The sequence below is a fragment of the Nerophis lumbriciformis genome, linkage group LG11 (genome assembly GCF_033978685.3).
Source record: "Nerophis lumbriciformis linkage group LG11, RoL_Nlum_v2.1, whole genome shotgun sequence".
In the NCBI taxonomy this organism is placed as follows: Eukaryota; Metazoa; Chordata; class Actinopteri; order Syngnathiformes; family Syngnathidae; genus Nerophis; species Nerophis lumbriciformis.
The window spans coordinates 25,143,328-25,163,164 of record NC_084558.2 but is presented as its reverse complement, the minus strand read 5'-3'; the positions used below and the strand labels follow the sequence as shown (position 1 = coordinate 25,163,164).

The 19,837-nt window shown below is 38.3% G+C and overlaps 2 protein-coding genes across 2 annotated transcripts in view; one reads left to right on the top strand and one right to left on the bottom strand.

Annotated features, from left to right (window-relative positions):
* The window catches only part of LOC133610587 (zinc finger protein 516-like), a 42,308-nt gene extending 33,759 nt beyond the window's left edge, over positions 1-8,549 (bottom strand). The window contains exon 1 of the mRNA XM_061966994.2: positions 8,277-8,549. The gene's annotated coding sequence lies outside the window, so the exon portion shown is untranslated. The remainder of the gene's footprint in view (positions 1-8,276) is intronic.
* LOC133610588 (relaxin-3 receptor 1-like) overlaps positions 1-19,837 on the top strand; it is a 70,851-nt gene that overhangs the window by 32,996 nt on the left and 18,018 nt on the right. The gene's annotated exons all lie outside the window — the stretch shown is intronic.

The following is a 19,837-nucleotide window of genomic DNA, read 5'->3' as shown; positions in this document are numbered from 1 at the left end:
ATGGCAGAAGTGTTGCAAAAGTCACATGTAAAAAAGACAGCCAATAGACGGTTCCTACTTCTCACAGATCATAGAAACGCACGCACACTCATCCACTTTTGAATGCGCGTGCACACTTTATATTACAAACTCACGAATCTGGATGCTCGTGCTCAAATCTTACATGGCAGAAGTGTCGCAAAAGTCATGTGTAAGTAGACAGCCTGTCGAGGGTTCTTTCTGATTAGGGACAAACAGACAACTTAAAACACATGTACGGGGATCTAAAACACACGTACACGGATCTGATTACACACACTTGATATACAGACACAAATGAGTACACGTGCACATGATTTGAATTACATGTGCACAGATTGAAATAAACGTTTGCAAATAAAATTGCTACAATAATACTTCCATAATAATAAATATCAGACAGATAATCTTTGTGCTGATATTAGGAGTGATGACATCACACACATTGAGGGCAGCACAGTGGTACAGGGGTTAGTGCATGTGCCTCACAATACGAAGGTCCTGAGTAGTCCTGAGTTCAATCTCGGGCTCGGGATCTTTCTGTGTCAAGTTTGCATGTTGTCCCCGTGACTGCGTGGGTTCCCTCCGGGTACTCCGGCTTCCTCCCACTTCAAAAAACATGCACCTGGGGATAGGTTGATTGGCAACACTAAAATGGGCCCTAGTGTGTGAATGTGAGTGTGAATGTTGTCTGTCTATCTGTGTTGGCCCTGCGATGAGTTGGCGACTTGTCCAGGGTGTACCCCGCCTTCCGTCCGAATGCAGCTGAGATAGGCTCCAGCACCCCCCGCGACCCCAAAAGGGACAAGCGGTAGAAAATGGATGGATGGATGGATGGACATCACATTGATGACCTCAAAAGATAGCTCGGATAACCAATTTTTATTTAATTTTTTTTCTTAAACGCTTCAGTGAGGCAAAATGACTTTGACTGTGCTTTAGGTGGGTTAGCGTGAGCATATCAAGTGCTCCTTTTCTCCTCATGTTGTAAACGTGCCCTGAGCTAATTGCAAACAAACATGGCATGAATCGTTTGGGACTTCTACACTGTTTTAGTGGAAGTCCTTTGGGGGGGGGAAACATTGTGCATCAACACATCAAACCTTATCAGCCACCTTAAAACGCCAGCATTGCTACGAATACGCCCGCTACTAGAGAAGCTGCCTTAAAGCCAGTTACAAAGAAAGGTGTACCAACTACAATTATATACACTTAAAAAATAATAGATAAAAATCAGCTAATCTGTATCGTTCTTGACAAGCAGGAAGTTATGTAAAGTCTGTAAAAAATATTTTTTTACAAACACATATCAGTTTTTAGCGTTAACATTTCAGCTTTATCCTATTACTTTACAGCTATTTGTTCTTTTATTTAACTTTGTATCTGTTTTTTTGTTGTAGTATTTTTAGAATGTGTGGCGGGCCGCTAAAATTTAGGCTGCGGGCCGCAGTTTGTACACCCCTGACCTACATTGTGCTTGTTTACATTTGTCTACTAGTAACACACATTTCAGCTAATGGGTGCACACGCAAGTGGTTATCTTCTTTTACACTTGTGTGACCGCTAAAAACATTTTGGTGTTACTTTAAAACATCACTTGTACAGTCATGGTGTTTTGACGGATTATTTCCATATCCATGACTTCCTGTGGGACAAATTGTTTTGAAATATGAACAAATTGAACTGATTGCGATCATTCCACAGTGTTACTGACTGACTCGCATGCTTTGTGTCTCTAAATTTGTTTTTTATTGGTCCTCAACATACTCTTAAAAAATCAAGTTAATTCATCAATAATGAGATCAATTACGACACTTATTTTTGTTCACTTCCTTTGTTACTTACAATACAAATATGTGAATGTTTTGTTAAGATCTTTTAGCATACATTAACCTGCATTAGATTAGTTTTGGCATCTTTAATGCACAAAATCTTGTCTGCATGCGGCCATCTGTGGAAAAAGTTTGGACAGCCCTACTTTTAGGGGTAATATAGCTGTACATGTGTACATTTAGGACTAATAAACAATGTTTAGCCTTTGAAAGCACATCCCTCACAGCTCTGTCTGCTCAATCCCCACCCCACCCCCCACTCTAGACCCCCAGCCTCCTCATGACCCAATCTCCATGATTAAATCATTTTTCTTTAGTCCAAATTTTACCGCCCCTCCTCTTCAACCCATCCCGCCCTGCGCGCCTCTCTTGTCTGGTGAGATGGCGCACACCCTCCTCTATTGATCGTCATGCTGAGGAGATTACCCTAATAGCTGGGATTACCTCCCCACATGTTGGTTGGCCACATACGGCCTGGTAGGAGGGGAGTGCGTGGATGTGCAAGAGTATGAGGTATTTTTTAGGAATCACACTTGCTTTTGGGCAATTTAAAAGTCATCAGTATGTTAGGAAATACCTTTATTCTAACACTGTGGTGTCTAAATGTGTTGAGTCCCCAGACCTCATTGTAATCTGATGCTAATTGTTATGTCGCGACGTATACAGCAAAGCCAAGAACATTATCACATTAACACAGTGCAAAACACACCAAATCAATACCAACTAGCCATCGGCACAAATCTGGAGGGTTTTTTTTTCAATAGAGAAGATAACAATACTATTGTGTTTTTAACACTTATTGTTTTAATCAGCGGCTAACATTAGTAATATTTCCTGATATTATGGAAAGTTGTGCGATGTTCCTCATTAACTTTCATCCAAAATGGCAGAACAACAACGCTATTTTGGCGTTGTACTTAAATATTCAAGAAATCTCAATTCGCTACCCTGGTTGCACAGTACAATACGGCTAACATAACTCACACTTTCCTCCTCGTCCCCAGCAGTGTGTCACGCCGGCCAGGGCGAGTTGGCCCCGCTGCCCTGGTTCCACCTAACATGTCTGGAAAAAAATGTCCTGGATAATCACAATCTCAACTTTTAGCAAGAAAATCAGGATTTGTCTACGCAAAATGGTGTTCTGGCTGCTCAGCACAATATTCCCAATAAGTATCCACATCCTTTGAACTTGAATCCAGAATAAGAGAACAAGACACTTTTATAATAACAGTAAAGGAACAACACATTTTTGGTGTTGTTACCCGCACAGTTCAGTTTCTGCTTTTCTGTTCTTCCCGGTATTCGAACGTGGGTCGTCTGCATGAGAGATGAGCGTGTTAGCTCCTGAGCTAAAAGCCCAGACTAAGGGGGTGAAATTTATACGCATATCTCTGTCCTGCCTGCTCAGCACAATATTCCCAATTATTTTTCATCACGTCACTATAGTTCCTTTTAACTTTAATCCCAATATAACAGAACAATAGTTTTGTGTTTTGTAGTTAGTATGCCTAATAAAAGAATAATATGTCATTATAGTTCCTTTGAACTTTAATCCAATATGCAAACACGTTTTAGGCATTGTAGTAGGCAAGCAAGAGAAGCATTACACCACTGTCAATTTTGACAGAATTTTTTAATTTAGTTTTGGTTAAGTCCTGACGAAAATGTATTTATATATCCATCCATCCATTTCCTACCGCTTGTCCCTTTATTTACACACACACACACACACACACACATATATATATATATATATATATATATATATATATATATATATATATATATATATATATATATATATATATATATATATATATATATATGAATCTAAATTGATCTAGTTTTAGTCGAGTTTTAGTCAACTAAATTACACTACATTTTAGTCAGCATAAATTACAGTAAATTTACTGTGTTTTTCGGACTATAAGTCGCAGTTTTTTTCATAGTTTGCCCGGGGGTGCGACTTATACTCAGGAGCGACTTATGTATGAAATTATTAACACATTACCGTAAAATATCAAATAATATTATTTAGCTCATTCACGTAAGAGACTAGACGTATAAGATTTCATTAGATTAAGCGATTAGCAGTGACAGATTGTTTGGTAAACGTATAGCATGTTCTATATGTTATAGTTGTTTGAATGACTCTTACCATAATATGTTACGTTAACATACCAGGCACGTTCTCAGTTGGTTATTTATGCGTCATATAACGTACACTTATTCAGCCTGTTGTTCACTATTCTTTACTTATTTTAAATTGCCTTTCAAATGTCTATTCTTGGTGTTGGGTTTTATCAAATACATTTCCCCACAAAATGTGACTTATACTCCAGTGCGACTTATATATGTTTTTTTCCTTCTTTATTATGCATTTTCGGCCGGTGCGACTTATACTCCGGAGCGACTTATACTCCGAAAAATACGGTAGTCGACTAAAATATAAAGTATAAAAGATAAGGGCTCTTTTCCATTTATTTGAAAGTACCTTTGTTAAGACAATCTGCAAATCCTTTGTTTAACACAAAAGTAGCATGATCTTATGGTCAGGAATGATGTATGATGCATACAATGGTCAATGCCAATAAATATTTTTCAGACACGTTTTCTATTTTTTTATGCTATGTCTGGTAAAGCAGGTGTATGTTTAGTGAAACAGAGTTACGATGCATTCCTTCATCATAATTTGTTTATGAACGAAGGATAACCAGAAGCAGTATAGCTTTAACTTACAGTTGTGTAGATGTTACGATGACTCGCCTGCTGATGGCATCATATAAAAATAAAATTAAAGCATGCCTTCTTCACTTTCTCCCAGGTGTACACATGATGTGATGTGATTTTTGTTTTCGCGTTGAGAAATCCAACTTCCTGATCTCATAAGGAAAAGCATCTGGTTGGCTCTCCTTTGGAACTAACTCCCAACCCACTTTCATATGTACGCTGTAAAGAGCTGTGATTTGATATATTCCCAGACTAAAATTAAAATATTGGAATTTGTTTTCGTCAACATTTTTCGTCTCGTTTCAATTCGTCGACAAAAGTGTCAGTTAATTTTGTTATCGTCTTAGTCAACGAGCATTTTGTGTAATACGTCATCTTATTTTCATCAGGGGAAAATAGGTTAAGGACAACTAAGATTAAAATGATTAGTCAGCACAACAATAATAGTTATGTTATTATAGTTCCTTTTAACTTTGGTCCAAAATCAAAATAACAGAGGATTAAGCACATTATTGTTTTTTTAGTAAAGCCCACTGAGAAATCTTGTTACCGTAGTTTGACTTACTTGACCTGTAGGTGATATCAGAGTACATGTAATGCAGACAAATGCAGCAAAATGTGGCCCGTTAAGATTTTCTACTTTTTTTTAGACCTTTAACATTGAAACTGTAGCCGCCATTATGATGTGCAGTGCTGTTTTCCAATTACCGTAGGTTTTGAACTATAGAAAGTATTCCAATGGCTGGAATCTGCACTTTTGAGTGATAAAACAGGTTATTACGGTAATCTACGTCACACCAGCTCCACACAGACGAGGCATACGACAGAGTGGGCGGGGTTTGTTTCCAGAGCAGTCAGCCTGAATCGCGGGTGTTGAGGACAGACGCGGAAGCATATGTTTACAACAATATTCTGCAGAAAAGTAATGAAATACCAGATTGTAGGTGTTTTTTACCCTTTGCATTCATATTTCTCCATGTTTGTTGCATTTGTGCTGTGTTTTGCTTGATTGTAAAAGGTGTCATTTGAGGAGGTGGTCTGAGCAGTAAGAGGAGCGACGTTCATATGTTAATATTCAGTGTGTTATTGTTCATAGTTAATATTGTAAATCCCACGTTCTTTTATTTCCTGTACATTCTGGGTGTCTCATTCCGTAAATCCATCCATCCATCCATCCATTTTCTACCGCTTATTCCCTTTTGGGGTCGCGGGGGGCGCTGGAGCCTATCTCAGCTACAATCGGGCGGAAGGCGGGGTACACCCTGGACAAGTCGCCACCTCATCGCAGGGCCCATTCCGTAAATCAATTTAATTTTTTTAATTTTTTTTATTGAGGTTGTCTATTGTAACGTTTTAGCATTCTATCAGACATTATTGTATTGTACTGTTCGCCGTGAGATCGGTAGGTCGTGAGTTCAAACCCCGGTCGAGTCATATCAAAAACTATAAAAATGTGACTCATTACCTCCATGTTTGGAACTCAGCATCAAAGGTTGGAATTGGGGGTTAAATCACCAAAATGATTCCCGAGCGTGGCCACGGCTGCTGCTCACTGCTCCCCTCACCTCCCAGGGTGGTGAAACAAGGGGATGGGTCAAATGCAGAGGGTAATTTCACCACACCTAGTGTGTGTATGACTATCAGTGGTACTTTAACTTAGCAGCTATATATCCATCCATCCATTTTGTACCGCTTGTCCCTGTCGGGGTCGCTGTAGTGGCTGGAGCCTATCCCAGCTGCATTCGGGTAGAAGGCAGCGTACACCCTGGACAAGTCGACACCACATTGCATATATATATATATATATATATATATACTGTGTATATATATATATATATATATATATATATATATATACTGTGTATATATATATATATATATATATATATATATATATATATATATATATATACTGTGTATATATATATATACTGTGTGTGTGTGTATATATATATATATATATATATATATATATATATACCATATTTTTCGGACTATAAGTCGCAGTTTTTTTTCATACTTTGGCTTATACTCAGGAGCGACTTATGTGTGAAATGAACACATAACCGTAAAATATCAAATAATATTATTTAGCTCATTCACGTAAGAGACTAGACGTATAAGATTTCATGGGATTTAGCGATTAGGAGTGACAGATTGTTTGGTAAACATATAGCATGTTCTATATGTTATGTTATAGTTATTTGAATGACTCTTACCATAATATGTTATGTTAACATACCAGGCACGTTCTCAGTTGGTTATTTATGCCTCATATAACGTACACTTATTCACTATTCTTTATTATATTCTTTATTATACTATAGTATACACTATACTTGTTCACTATTCTTTATTTATTTTGAATTGCCTTTCAAATGTCAATTCTTGGTGTTGGGTTTTATCAAATAAATTTCCCCAAAAAATGTGACTTATACTCCAGTGCGACTTATATATGTTTTTTTCCTTCTTTATTATGCATTTTCGGCAGGTGCGACTTATTCTCCGGAGCGACTTATAGTCTGAAAAATACAGTATATATATATATATATATATATATATATATCCATCCATCCATTTTCTACCGCTCGTCCCTTTTGGGGTCGCGGGGGGTGCTGGAGCCTATCTCAGCTACACTTGGGCGGAAGGCGGCGTACACCCTGGACAAGTCGCCTCCTCATCGCCGCCTCATCGCAGGCCCAACACAGATAGACAACATTCACAGTCACACTCACACACTAGGGCCAATTCAGTGTTGCCAATCAACCTATCCACAGGTGCATGTCTTTGGAGGTGGGAGGAAGCCGGAGTACCCGGAGGGAACCCACACAGTCACGGGGCGAACATGCAAACTCCACACAGAAAGATCCCGAGCACAGTATCGAACCCAAGACCTTTGTATTGTGAAGCACATGCACTAACCCCTGTGTCACTGTGCTGCCTAAAATAAACTCAATAAATGATAATAAATTCATAGTGGTCAGCAATATATATATATATATATATATATATATACACACACACACACATATACCAACAAGCAAACGGGGCTCCAGACACATTTGTTTTCTCTCAATGTGGCCTGGAGTCAAAATATATGACCAGTTCTGATTTAATGGCTTGTTTGTTCAATTATATTTTAAAAAAGCACATAGTTTCCACAATGGATTACATTTTCATGTAGTTCGACGAATAATTGGGACTTGATGACTTTCTATCAATTCAAAACAATTTTCTGGAATATAAAACTATTAGTGTAGATCATTTGGAGACGTAAAGCTAAAGGGGACTTATTTATTTCATGTTCGGCCATGTCCACTTAATCCCCACTTAAATGCCCACAAGCCCTGCAAACAACAAGCAGGACACAATTCCTTAGCAAATACATCCACCTTGCATCACTCTTGTAAAGTTTGACTTTCTCCATATATATATATATAATATAAATATATATATATGAGATGCAGCTAAAGAGAGATTGGACTTGGTGCCATTGAGACAGTGCATGGGGGGGGGGGAAGGAATTCCGTTAATCCGCCGCTGATCCGCTACAATGGCAGCCTTGTTGTCTGTTATTGCCTGGCCGCTTTAAACTTTGACAGCTGGAGGAAAAGATGGAGGTGGAAGTGACCACAAACCAGTCACTCACCACATATGTTACAACTTGTACACACCAGTTCCCTTACGGCCACTTACCTTGAAGGGTCGCTGGTGGAGGAATCCCATCACTTGTTTAACAAATAAAACAAACCAACAATGGCGCCCGACGTGGTGTAGTAATGTTGGCTTCCAGTCACAGTCCACCTCCGGGATGAAGAAGGAGAGCAGCACCGCCTTCCTGAGCGCGAGTGACGAGAGCGATAACGTTATTAACGTTAATAGGAAGCATCTCCGCCCTTCTGCCCCGGACGAGTCAAGCTCCTTTCGGTCCCCGCGCGACCAGTTCGTCAGTGCACTTTAGAAAGCAACTTGTGCGGACCCCAGGAGACTTAAGGAGGTTATCACAGGCGACACCAACTCATTGATGGCTGTTGACGCTTGTCTTTTAAAGGGACAGTACACTAGCCGGGGGGGTCAATACGTACGCCGATGGTGTCGATACCAAAGGTGGTGTTAGTATTCGGCACGGGCCGATGATATCAGTAGGGGAAAAAAACGCATTTCGATTAAGGAGTCATATCTTGAAATATGGGATTCATTATGATTTATTTTAACTATTAAACAAGTGCTTCTCAGTTATTTTCTGTTACGCCCCCCCTGGGAGAAGAATACATTTCGCCCACCACTCTATAAATAGTATAATTGTGTGAATGCTCCAAAGCAGTGGTCCCCAACCACCGGGCCGCGGCCCGGTACCGGTCCGCGGACCGATTGGTACCGGGCCGCACAAGGGGGGAAAAAAAATAAAATATATGTATATATATATATATATATATATATTATTATTTTTTTAAATCAACATAAAAACACAATATATACACTATATATCAATGTATATCAATACAGTCTGCAGGGATACAGTCCGTAAGCACACATGATTGTATTTCTTTATTAAATTTGTCCACAGCTACAAAAAGGTTGGGGACCACTGCTCCAAAGCATTCACACATGGTTTTCGACACCAAAATGAATCTATTTTTTCAACTTCTTCTTCTTCTTCTTCTCCAGTTTTTGGCGCGCTCTACCGTCCACATTTTTCACCCGATTCAAACCGTTCCAACTTCAAACTTTTCAGCCTATTCGGGAATCACGGGCTTTCCCTTGACACATTCCAAAAATTCCCAGATTTCCCAGAATTCTGTGTTTTCCGGGACATTTTTCCCATTCCGATTCAAACCATATCCATATATTTGGATATAGAGAACATCTATCCATCCATCCATTTTCTACCGCTTGTCCCTTTTGGGGTCGCGGGGGGTCGCTGGAGCCTATCTCAGCTGCATTCGGGCGGTAGGCGGGGTACACACCCTGGACAAGTCGCCACCTCATCGCAGGGCCAACACAGATAGACAGACAACATTCACACTCACATTCACACACTAGGGCCAATTTAGTGAACATATAAATCCTTTATTGAATCAAAGATACTGAAATTCCACGACATAGTGAATTTTCAAACAGCTAAAATTATACTCAAAGCAAACTAAAGCCTGCTACCCAAGAATATTCAACAATTCTTCTCAAAAAAAGAGGAGAAATATAATCTTTAGAGAAAAATGTAATTTTAAACATTTGTATGCACGTACAACACTTAAGACCTTCAGTATATCTGTATGTGGAATTACATTATGGAATGGATTAAGCAAAGCAATCAAACAATGTACTAACATGATCCACTTCAAGAAACTCTTCAAACTTAAAAGTGTTTACAAAGTACAAAGAAGAACCATGATAAACATTCTGAATTTATTTCATCCATCCATTCATTCATTCTCAAAATAATCTTACTCATCTCATCATATGAAATATAACTTACTTCACCAATTATTATTTATTTATTTATTTATTTATTTATTTATTTTTATTGAGATTACTTATGGAGTATATTGTGAATAAATTGAGAACAGGAAGTGAACAAAAGTTTTAGCAACTGTTATGTAAAAGAAAAGGGGTAGGATTAAATAAGCTCTGCTTCTTCCTACTCCTTTTCGAACATGTTGAAAAGAGAAACTGGAATTTGTGATGTATCATGTTGTATGCTTGCATGTTCAAAATAAACTCAACTCTACTCAACCATTCAACCTTCAACACATTCCACTCATCGTGGACATTCAAACTATTATTTTTCCAAGTTCAAAAAAATTCCAGGAATTCACAGAATTCCCGTTTTTTTCAAACATTTTTTGACCCTTTTTTCTGGCAACTACTCCTTCCACATTTTTCAACTCACTTCAACAGTTTCACTGTCCAAACATTCCTCTTAATTACGCAAAAAAAGCAAAGTTGTTTTTCGAACTGGAAAAATTCCCGGTTTTCCCAAAATTCCAGGAATTTCTTAATACCATTTCTCAATTAAAATGTTACTAATTCCACATTTCTCGACCGTTTTGAAAAATTCCAACATCAACCATTTCATCTCATTTAAGTTTGTTACCATTTTTCCAAAAAAATTCCCGCTTTTCCCGAAATCCCAAATTTTTGGGAAATTCCCATTGAGATCAATGAGACATTCTTCAACTTTCCACAACTCCCACATTTTTCATTTGGTTCAAACGGTTCTGACTTCAAAATATTCAGCCTGTTTGGGAATTGTGTGCTCTACTTTAACAATTATTTAAAAAATCCAGGATTTCAGTTCAACCTCAGCATTGGAGCATTCACACGCAATTCCTTCAGGAATTGCCTCATCTAGTTTGTGTATAACATTGTTTTAAGTACAACTCTGAATAACGTTGTATTCTTATTAAAGGAAACAAAAACTAAATATAGATCAACTTACAGAGAATAACTTTATTATTTGTCCCACTGGCAATCAAAGCACTTAACAGAAAACTACTGTAATAACCAAATACAATAAGGAGTGCAATATTGGGATAGTGCAATATGGGAGGTGTGCAATACGGGGGGAGTGTAATGTGTGATGATCTCAACCAACTGATATACCTGTGCACTGTTCACTGTCGTCACTGTATTGTCGGATGAACTGTGTGTACCGTATTTTTCGGACTATAAGTCGCAGTTTTTTTCATAGTTTGGCTGGGCTCCAGTGCGACTTATATATGTTTTTTTCCTTCTTTATTATGCATTTTCGGCAGGTGCGACTTATACTCCGGTGCGACTTATACTCCGTAAAATACGGTATGTATGTATGTATGTATGTATGTATGTATGTATGTATGTATGTATGTACTGTATGTATGTATGTATGTAAAACTTTGTCTTCTCGGAGACAAAGTTTATTATTATTATTATTATTATTATTATTATTATTAACATTGTTTGTTTAGTGTGTAACATACATTATTTAAAGTGCATTAATTTCCCCAAAATACATTTAAAAAATCATCTTTTAAACGTGTTTTGGCCGGCTTGAACCATTTCATACTAAAAAAATAAAATAAAATAAACTCCCATCCATCCATTTTCTACCGCTTGTCCTTATTGGGGTCGCGGGGGGTGCTGGAGCCTATCTCAGCTGCATTCGGGCGGAAGGTGGTGTACACCCTGGACAAGTTACTACCTCATCGCAGGGCCAACACAGCTAGACAACATTCACACTCACATTCACACACTAGGGCCAATTTAGTGTTGCCAATCAACCTATCCCCAGGTGCATGTCTTTGGAGGTGGGAGGAAGCCGGAGTACCCGAAGGGAACCCATGCAGTCACTGGGAGAACATGCAAACTCCACACAGAAAGACCCAGAGCCCGGGGATCGAACCCAAGACCTTTGTATTGTGATGCTCATGCACTAACCCCTGTGTCACCGTGCTGCCTAAAATAACCTCAATAAATGATGATAAATTCATAGTGGTCAGCAACATTAACTCCAGAGCACAATATATATGACGCTTTAACCTACAACACCAAAATGAAGAAAAAAATATATTTCTGTACTTATTTGACAGATTTGATAAAAGATTAGTCAAATAAGTACAGGTAAGTATTGATATAAAGTCACAGACAACTGCACTTCCAAATGGCCCCAACGGGGTGCAGCAATACATAAAAGCAAACAAAAGGCTCATCAGTCATCCACAATTCCACCATATTTCAATCTGTGCCGAACTGGAGATCAGTCACAAATGTATGTTTTTACACAAAATGAGGAAGTCAGGATTAATGGCTACAATGAGCACATTTTAGAGTGCACCAGGGATTGAAACTTGAAACTGATAAAGCAAGTCACACGCTAATGGGCCCGCTCCAATATTTGAGAAGAACTGTACTAAATCAATTCAAAATGGGACTTTTTATCCCTCGTGGTGAATATTGGCTACAGTCAAGTTTAGGAGATGCAATGCAAGTTAAGCTACTGTGACTGTGGTGGAAATGATAAGCGATAATAGGACTTTTTTCCACCAAAAGTTCAGGAACTTTTAGTTGTGGAACTGAAGGTTCCTGTAGAAGTGTAGGGTTTGCGTTTCCAGAGCATTTCACAGTTCAGGTAGTATGTTTATGTTAGTCTGGCATATGCAGGATTGGTTTAGAACAGCCTGCGATGAGGTCGCGACTTGTCCACGGTGTACCCCGCCTTCCGCCCGATTGTAGCTGAGATAGGCTCCAGCGCCCCCCGCGACCCAGAGGGAATAAGCGGTAGAAAATGGATGGATGGATGGTTTAGAACAGCGGCTCTCAATCTTTTTTCACCAAATACCACTTCGGACAACACTTGAGTCTTTTAAGTATCACCTTAATGACCAACATTATAATACAGTAGCGTAGTAGGCCCACATTGTCATTAAAAACAAGGCAGAGGTTTTATTTAACAAATATATTTATTATTTGTAGCCACTGTAACATTACACACAGTTTGAACAGTCACACTGTTTGAATATTTAATTGATTCTTTGGCGTAGCACTAGACGGAGCCCGCGTTCCACAGTTTGAGAATCGCTGGTTAAATATAATTCCACACTGGTACTACGTAAGTAAACAGACAATATTCAGTCAAATTTCTTTTACAAAAGTGAAAGTAAATGAAATACAAAGCAATGATAGACAAAAACTATATGATCTATAAACAGTGTTCCAGAGTTTACATGTATATAATATGTAAAAAAAAAAAAAAAAAGTAAATAAGTGTAGATGTGTGTGTGTGTGTGTGTGTGTGTGTGTGTGTGTGTGTATTTACACACCCCTTTTCCATATGAGTTGGGAAATTGGGTTAGATGTAAGTATAAACAGAATACAATGATTTGCAAATCCCTTTCAACCCATAATCAATTGAATGCACTACAAAGACAAGATATTTTATGTTCAAACTCATAAACTTTTTTTTTTTTTTGCAAATAATAATTAACTTAGAATTTCATGGCTGCAACATGTGCCAAAGTAGTTGGGAAAGGACATGTTCACCACTGTGTTACATCACCTTTTCTTTTAACAACACTCAATAAACGATTGGGAACTGAGGAAACTAATTGTTGAAGCTTTGAAAGTGGAATTCTTTCCCATTTTTGTTTTATGTAGAGCTTCAGTCGTTCAATTTTGCGCTTCATAATGCGCCACACATTTTCGATGGGATACAGGTCTGGACTGCAGGCGGGCCAGGAAAGTACCCGCACTCTTTTTTTACAAAGCCACGCTGTTGTAACACGTGCTGAATGTGATTTGGCATTGTCTTGCTGAAATAAGCAGGGGCGTCCATAAAAAAGACGGCGCTTAGATGGCAGCATATGTTGTTCCAAAACCTGTATGTACCTTTCAGCATTAATTGTGTCTTCACAGATGTGTAAGTTACCCATGCCTTGGGCACTAATTGACTCCCATACCATCACAGATGCTGGCTTTTGAACTTTGCGTCGATTACAGTCTGGATGGTTCGCTTCCCCTTTGGTCCGGATGACACGATGTCGAATATTTCCAAAAACAATTTGAAATGTGGACTCGTCAGACCACAGAACACTTTTCCACTTTGCATGAGTTCATCTTAGATGATCTCGGGCCCAGAGAAGCCGGCGGCGTTTCTGGATGTTGTTGATAAATGGCTTTCGCTTTGCATAGTAGAGCTTTAACTTGCCCTTAAAGATGTAGCGACGAACTGTATTTAGTGACAGTGGTTTTCTGAAGTGTTCCTGAGCCCATGTGGTGATATCCTTTAGAGATTGATGTTGGTTTTTCTATACAGTGCCGTCTGAGGGATCGAAGGTCACGGTCGTTCAATGTTGGTTTCCGGCCATGCCGCTTACGTGGAGTGATTTCTCCAGATTCTTTGAACCTTTTGATGATATTATGGACCCTAGATGTTGAAATCCCTAAATTTCTTGCAATTGCACTTTGAGAAACGTTGTTCTTAAACTGTTTGACTATTTGCTCACGCAGTTGTGGACAAAGGGGTTTACCTCGCCCCATCCTTTCTTGTGAAAGACTGAGGATTTTTTGGGAAGCTGTTTTTATACCCAATCATGACACCCACCTGTTCCCAATTAGTCTGCACACCTGTGGGATGTTCCAAATAAGTGTTTGATGAGCATTCCTCAACTTTATCAGTATTTGTTGCCACCTTTCCCAACTTCTTTGTCACGTGTTGCTGGCATCAAATTCGAAAGTTAATGATTATTTGCCAAAAAAAAAAAGTTTATCAGTTTGAACATCAAATATGTTGTCTGTGTAGCATATTCAACTGAATATGGGTTGAAAATGATTTGCAAATCATTGTATTCCGTTTATATTTACATCTAACACAATTTCCCAACTCATATGGAAACGGGGTTTGTATATACTGTATGTGTATGTAAATGTGTATATACATGTGTATATATGCATACATATGTATATAACTATGTGTGTGTGTATATATATATATATATATATATATATATATAACTGTGTATGTGTGTATATATATGTATATATATAACTGTGTATGTGTGTATATATGTATATAAGCTTACAGTTGTGCTCATAAGTTTACATACCCTGGGAGAATTTATGATTTCTTGGCCATTCTTCAGAGAATATGAATGATAACACAAAAACCTTTCTTCCACTCATGTTTAATGGTTGTGGGAAGCTATTTATTGGCAAACAACTGTTTACTCTTTTTAAATCAAAATGACAAAAGAAAGTACCCAAATGACCCTGGTCAAAAGTTTACATACCCCAGTGACTTTGATCTGATAACATGCACAAAAGTTGACACAAACAGATTTGAATGGCTAATCAAGGTTCCAATCCTCACCTGTGACATGTTTGTTTGTAATTAATGTGTGTGTATAAAAGGTCAGTGAGTTTCTGGGCATCTGACAGACCATTGCATCTTTCATCCAGTGCTGCACAGATGTTTCTGGATTCTGAGTCATGGGGAAGGCAAAGTCAAAGGATCTGCGAGAAAAGGTAATTGAACTGCATAAAACAGGAAAGAGGTATAAAAAGATATCCAAGGAATTGAGAATGCCAATCAGCAGTGTTCAAACGCTGATTAAGAAGTAGAAAATGAGGGATTCAGGTAGACCAGCAAAGATTTCAGCCACAACTTCCAGGAAAATTGTTCGAGATGCAAAGAAAAATCCACAAATAACTTCAGCTGAAATACAGGACTCTCTGAGAAATTGTGGTGTGGCTGTTTCAAGATGCACAATAAGGAGGCATTTGAAGAAACATTTGCTGCATGGTCGAGTGACCAAAAAGTTCAATATTGGTCTCAACACTCCAAATTACTTTGTTCCAGAAGTTTTGAGGCTTGTCTCTGTGGTGTTTGGCGTAATGTAAGCAGGATACTTTGTGACATTTGAGCAGAAATGGCTTTCTTCTGGCGACTTGACCATGCAGCCTATTTTTCTTCAAGTGCTTCCTTCTGTGCATCTTGATACAGCCACACCACAATTTCTCAGAGAGTCCTGTATTTCAGCTAAAGTTATTTGTGGATTTTTCTTTGCATCTCGAACAATTTTCCTGGCTGTTGTGGCTGAAATCTCTGCTGGTTTACCTGAATCCCTCATTTTCCACTTCTTAATCAGCGTTTGAATACTGTGTATACAAACCCCGTTTCCATATGAGTTGGGAAATTGTGTTAGATGTAAATATAAACGGAATACAATGATTTGCCAATCCTTTTCAACCCGAATTCAATTAAATGCACTACAAAGACAAGATATTTGATGTTCAAACTCATAAACTTTATTTTTTTTTTGCAAATAATAATTAACTTATAATTTCATGGCTGCAACACGTGCCAAAGTAGTTGGGAAAGGGCAAGTTCGCCACTGTGTTACATGGCTTTTCCTTTTAACAACACTCAGGAAACGTTTGGGAACTGAGGAGACACATTTTTTTAAGCTTCTCAGGTGGAATTCTTTCCCATTCTTGCTTGATGTACAGCTTAAGTTGTTCAACAGTCCGGGGGTCTCCGTTGTGGTATTTTAGGCTTCATAATGCGCCACACATTTTCAATGAGAGACAGGTCTGGACTACAGGCAGGCCAGTCTAGTACCCGCACTCTTATACTATGAAGCCACGTTGATGAAACACTTGGCATTGTCTTGCTGAAATAAGCAGGGGCTTCCATGGTAACGTTGCTTGGATGGCAACATATGTTGCTCCAAAACCTGTATGTACCTTTCAGCATTAACGACGCCTTCACAGAGTTGTAAGTTACCCATGTCTTGGGCACTAATACACCCCCATACCATCACAGATGCTGGCTTTTACACTTTGCGCCTATAACAATCCGGATGGTTCTTTTCCTCTTTGGTCCGGAGGACACGACGTCCAGTTTCCAAAATCAATTTGCAATGTGGACTCGTCAGACCACGGAACACTTTTACACTTTGTATCAGTCCATCTTAGATGAGCTCAGGCCCAGCGAAGTCGACGGCTTTTCTGGGTGTTGTTGATCAACGGTTTTCACCTTGCATAGGAGAGTTTTAACTTGCATTTTACAGATGTAGCGACCAACTGTAGTTACTGGCAGTGGATTTCTGAAGTGTTCCTGAGCCCATGTGGTGATATCCTTTACACACTGATGTCGCTTGTTGATGCAGTACAGCCTGAGGGATCGAAGGTCACAGGCTTAGCTGCTTACGTGCAGTGATTTCTACAGATTCGCTGAACCCTTTGATGATATTACGGACCAAAGATGGTGAAATCCCTAAATTCCTTGCAATAGCTGGTTGAGAAAGGTTTTTCTTAAACTGTTCAACAATTTGCTCATACATTTGTTGACAAAGTGGTGACCCTCGCTCCATCCTTGTTTGTAAATGACTGAGCATTTCATGGAATCTACTTTTATACCCAATCATGGCGCCCACCTGTTCCCAATTTGCCTGTTCACCTGTGCGATGTTCCAAATAAGTGTTTGATGAGCATTCCTCAACTTTATCAGTATTTATTGCCACCTTTCCCAACTTCTCTGTCACGTGTTGCTGGCATCAAATTCTAAAGTTAATGATTATTTTATATATATATATATATATATATATATATATATATATATATATATATATATATATATATGTATATATATATATATATATGTATATGTATGTATATGTATATATATATGTATGTATATATGTATGTATATATATGTATGTATATATCTATATATATATATGTATGTATATATATATATATGTGTATACATATATATATATACGTCTATATATATATATGTATGTATATATATATATATGTGTGTATACATATATATATATACGTCTATATATATATATATGTATCCATATGTCTATATATGTATGTATGTATATCAATGTATATGTATATATATACATGTATACATGTGTATGTATGTATGTATGTATGTATATATATATATATATATATATATATATATATATATATATATACACATGTATATATATATATATACATACATGTATATACACACATATATATTTATACATACATGTATATACACATATATATATACATACATGTGTATATATATATATATATATATATATATATATATATATATATATATATATATATATATATATATATACATATATATATGCTGCGTGGGTTCCCTCCGGGTACTCCGGCTTCCTCCCACTTCCAAAGACATGCACCTGGGGATAGGGTGATTGGCAACACTAAATTGGCCCTAGTGTGTGAATGTGCGTGTGAATGTTGTCTGTCTATCTGTGTTGGCCCTGCGATGAGGTGGCGACTTATTCAGGGTGTAACCCGCCTTTCGCCCAATTGCAGCTGAGATAGGCTCCAGCGCCCCCCGCGACCCCGAAGGGAATAAGCGGTAGAAAATGGATGGATGACGTGCGGTGAGGTTGATGGCTGGTGAGGCACTGACTTTATCACAGTCAGATTTACAAACATATGAACCCTAAAGAGTATCTTATTCACCATTTGATTGGCAGCAGTTAACGGGTTATGTTTAAAAGCTCATACCAGCATTCTTCCCTGCTTGGCACTCAGCATCAAGGGTTGGAATTGGGGGTTATATAACCAAAAATTATTCCCGGGCGCGGCGCCGCTGCTGCCCACTGCTCCCCTCACCTCCCAGGGGGTGATCAAGGGGATGGGTCAAATGCAGAGGACACATTTCACCACATCTAGTGTGTGTGTGACAATCATTGGTACTTTAACTTAACTTTAACTTTACACATACAAACTGTAGCACACAAAAAAGCACATTTAATTAAAAAAATGTTATTATGGTCTTACTTTTACTTATAAGTGCGGGAACAGTGGTGTTCGTGTTGGAGGAGTTGTGAATGAATGAAATATGAAATCCGTGCTGCAGTCTGCAGGTGTACCTAATGTTGTGTCCCCGCAGTCGTTCGCAGCTCCGGCGCGAGCATTGTTGTTTTTGCACTTTTTGGCTTCTTGTTAAGTGACTTTTTTGGGTGGATTCGGTCTTGCACGTGGAGGGTTTGGATGTGGGCTTTGGTTGGTGTGGCGCTCCCGTCGGGGGTGCATTCTGCGGCGGGGGTGCATTAACCGGCACCAGGAGGCGGGATTACTGCGAGCCTGACACAGTGCGTCTTCGCAGCAGTTTTATGATTGCTCAGCACAACAAATACGTTACACACATACAGTTGTTGACAAAATACACTGTACATTATATACCTCAGCTAACTAAACTATGGAAATGTATAATATAATTCATATAGCAATACGGTCTCACTGCAAAGCAGGCCAGCAGTTAGCCGAGTCCGCAATCCATGTTGAGGCAAAACTGAGTGACGTGCCTCAACTGGCTGCTGATCACCGCACCGTCTCTTCTCAGTATTTGAAAGGCAAATGTGAAAATTCAGCGATTTTGAATAAAAATAATCTAAAACTGGTGAAGTTAAATGGAAAATAACTTTATAGTATAATCACTGAATACATATAACAATTTAATTTTTCTTTTTACATTTTTTTCTTTCCATGATGGCAGGTGAGGCCCCGCCTCACTTGCCTCCAGTGACCGCACGTCACTGATGTATACATGTATATATGTGTATATATATATGTGTATATAGATATATATATATAGATATATATACACAGTATATATATATACATGTATACAAATATACATATATATATATATATATATATATATATATAAACATATACAAACATATATATATACATACATACAAACATATACATACATATATAGACAT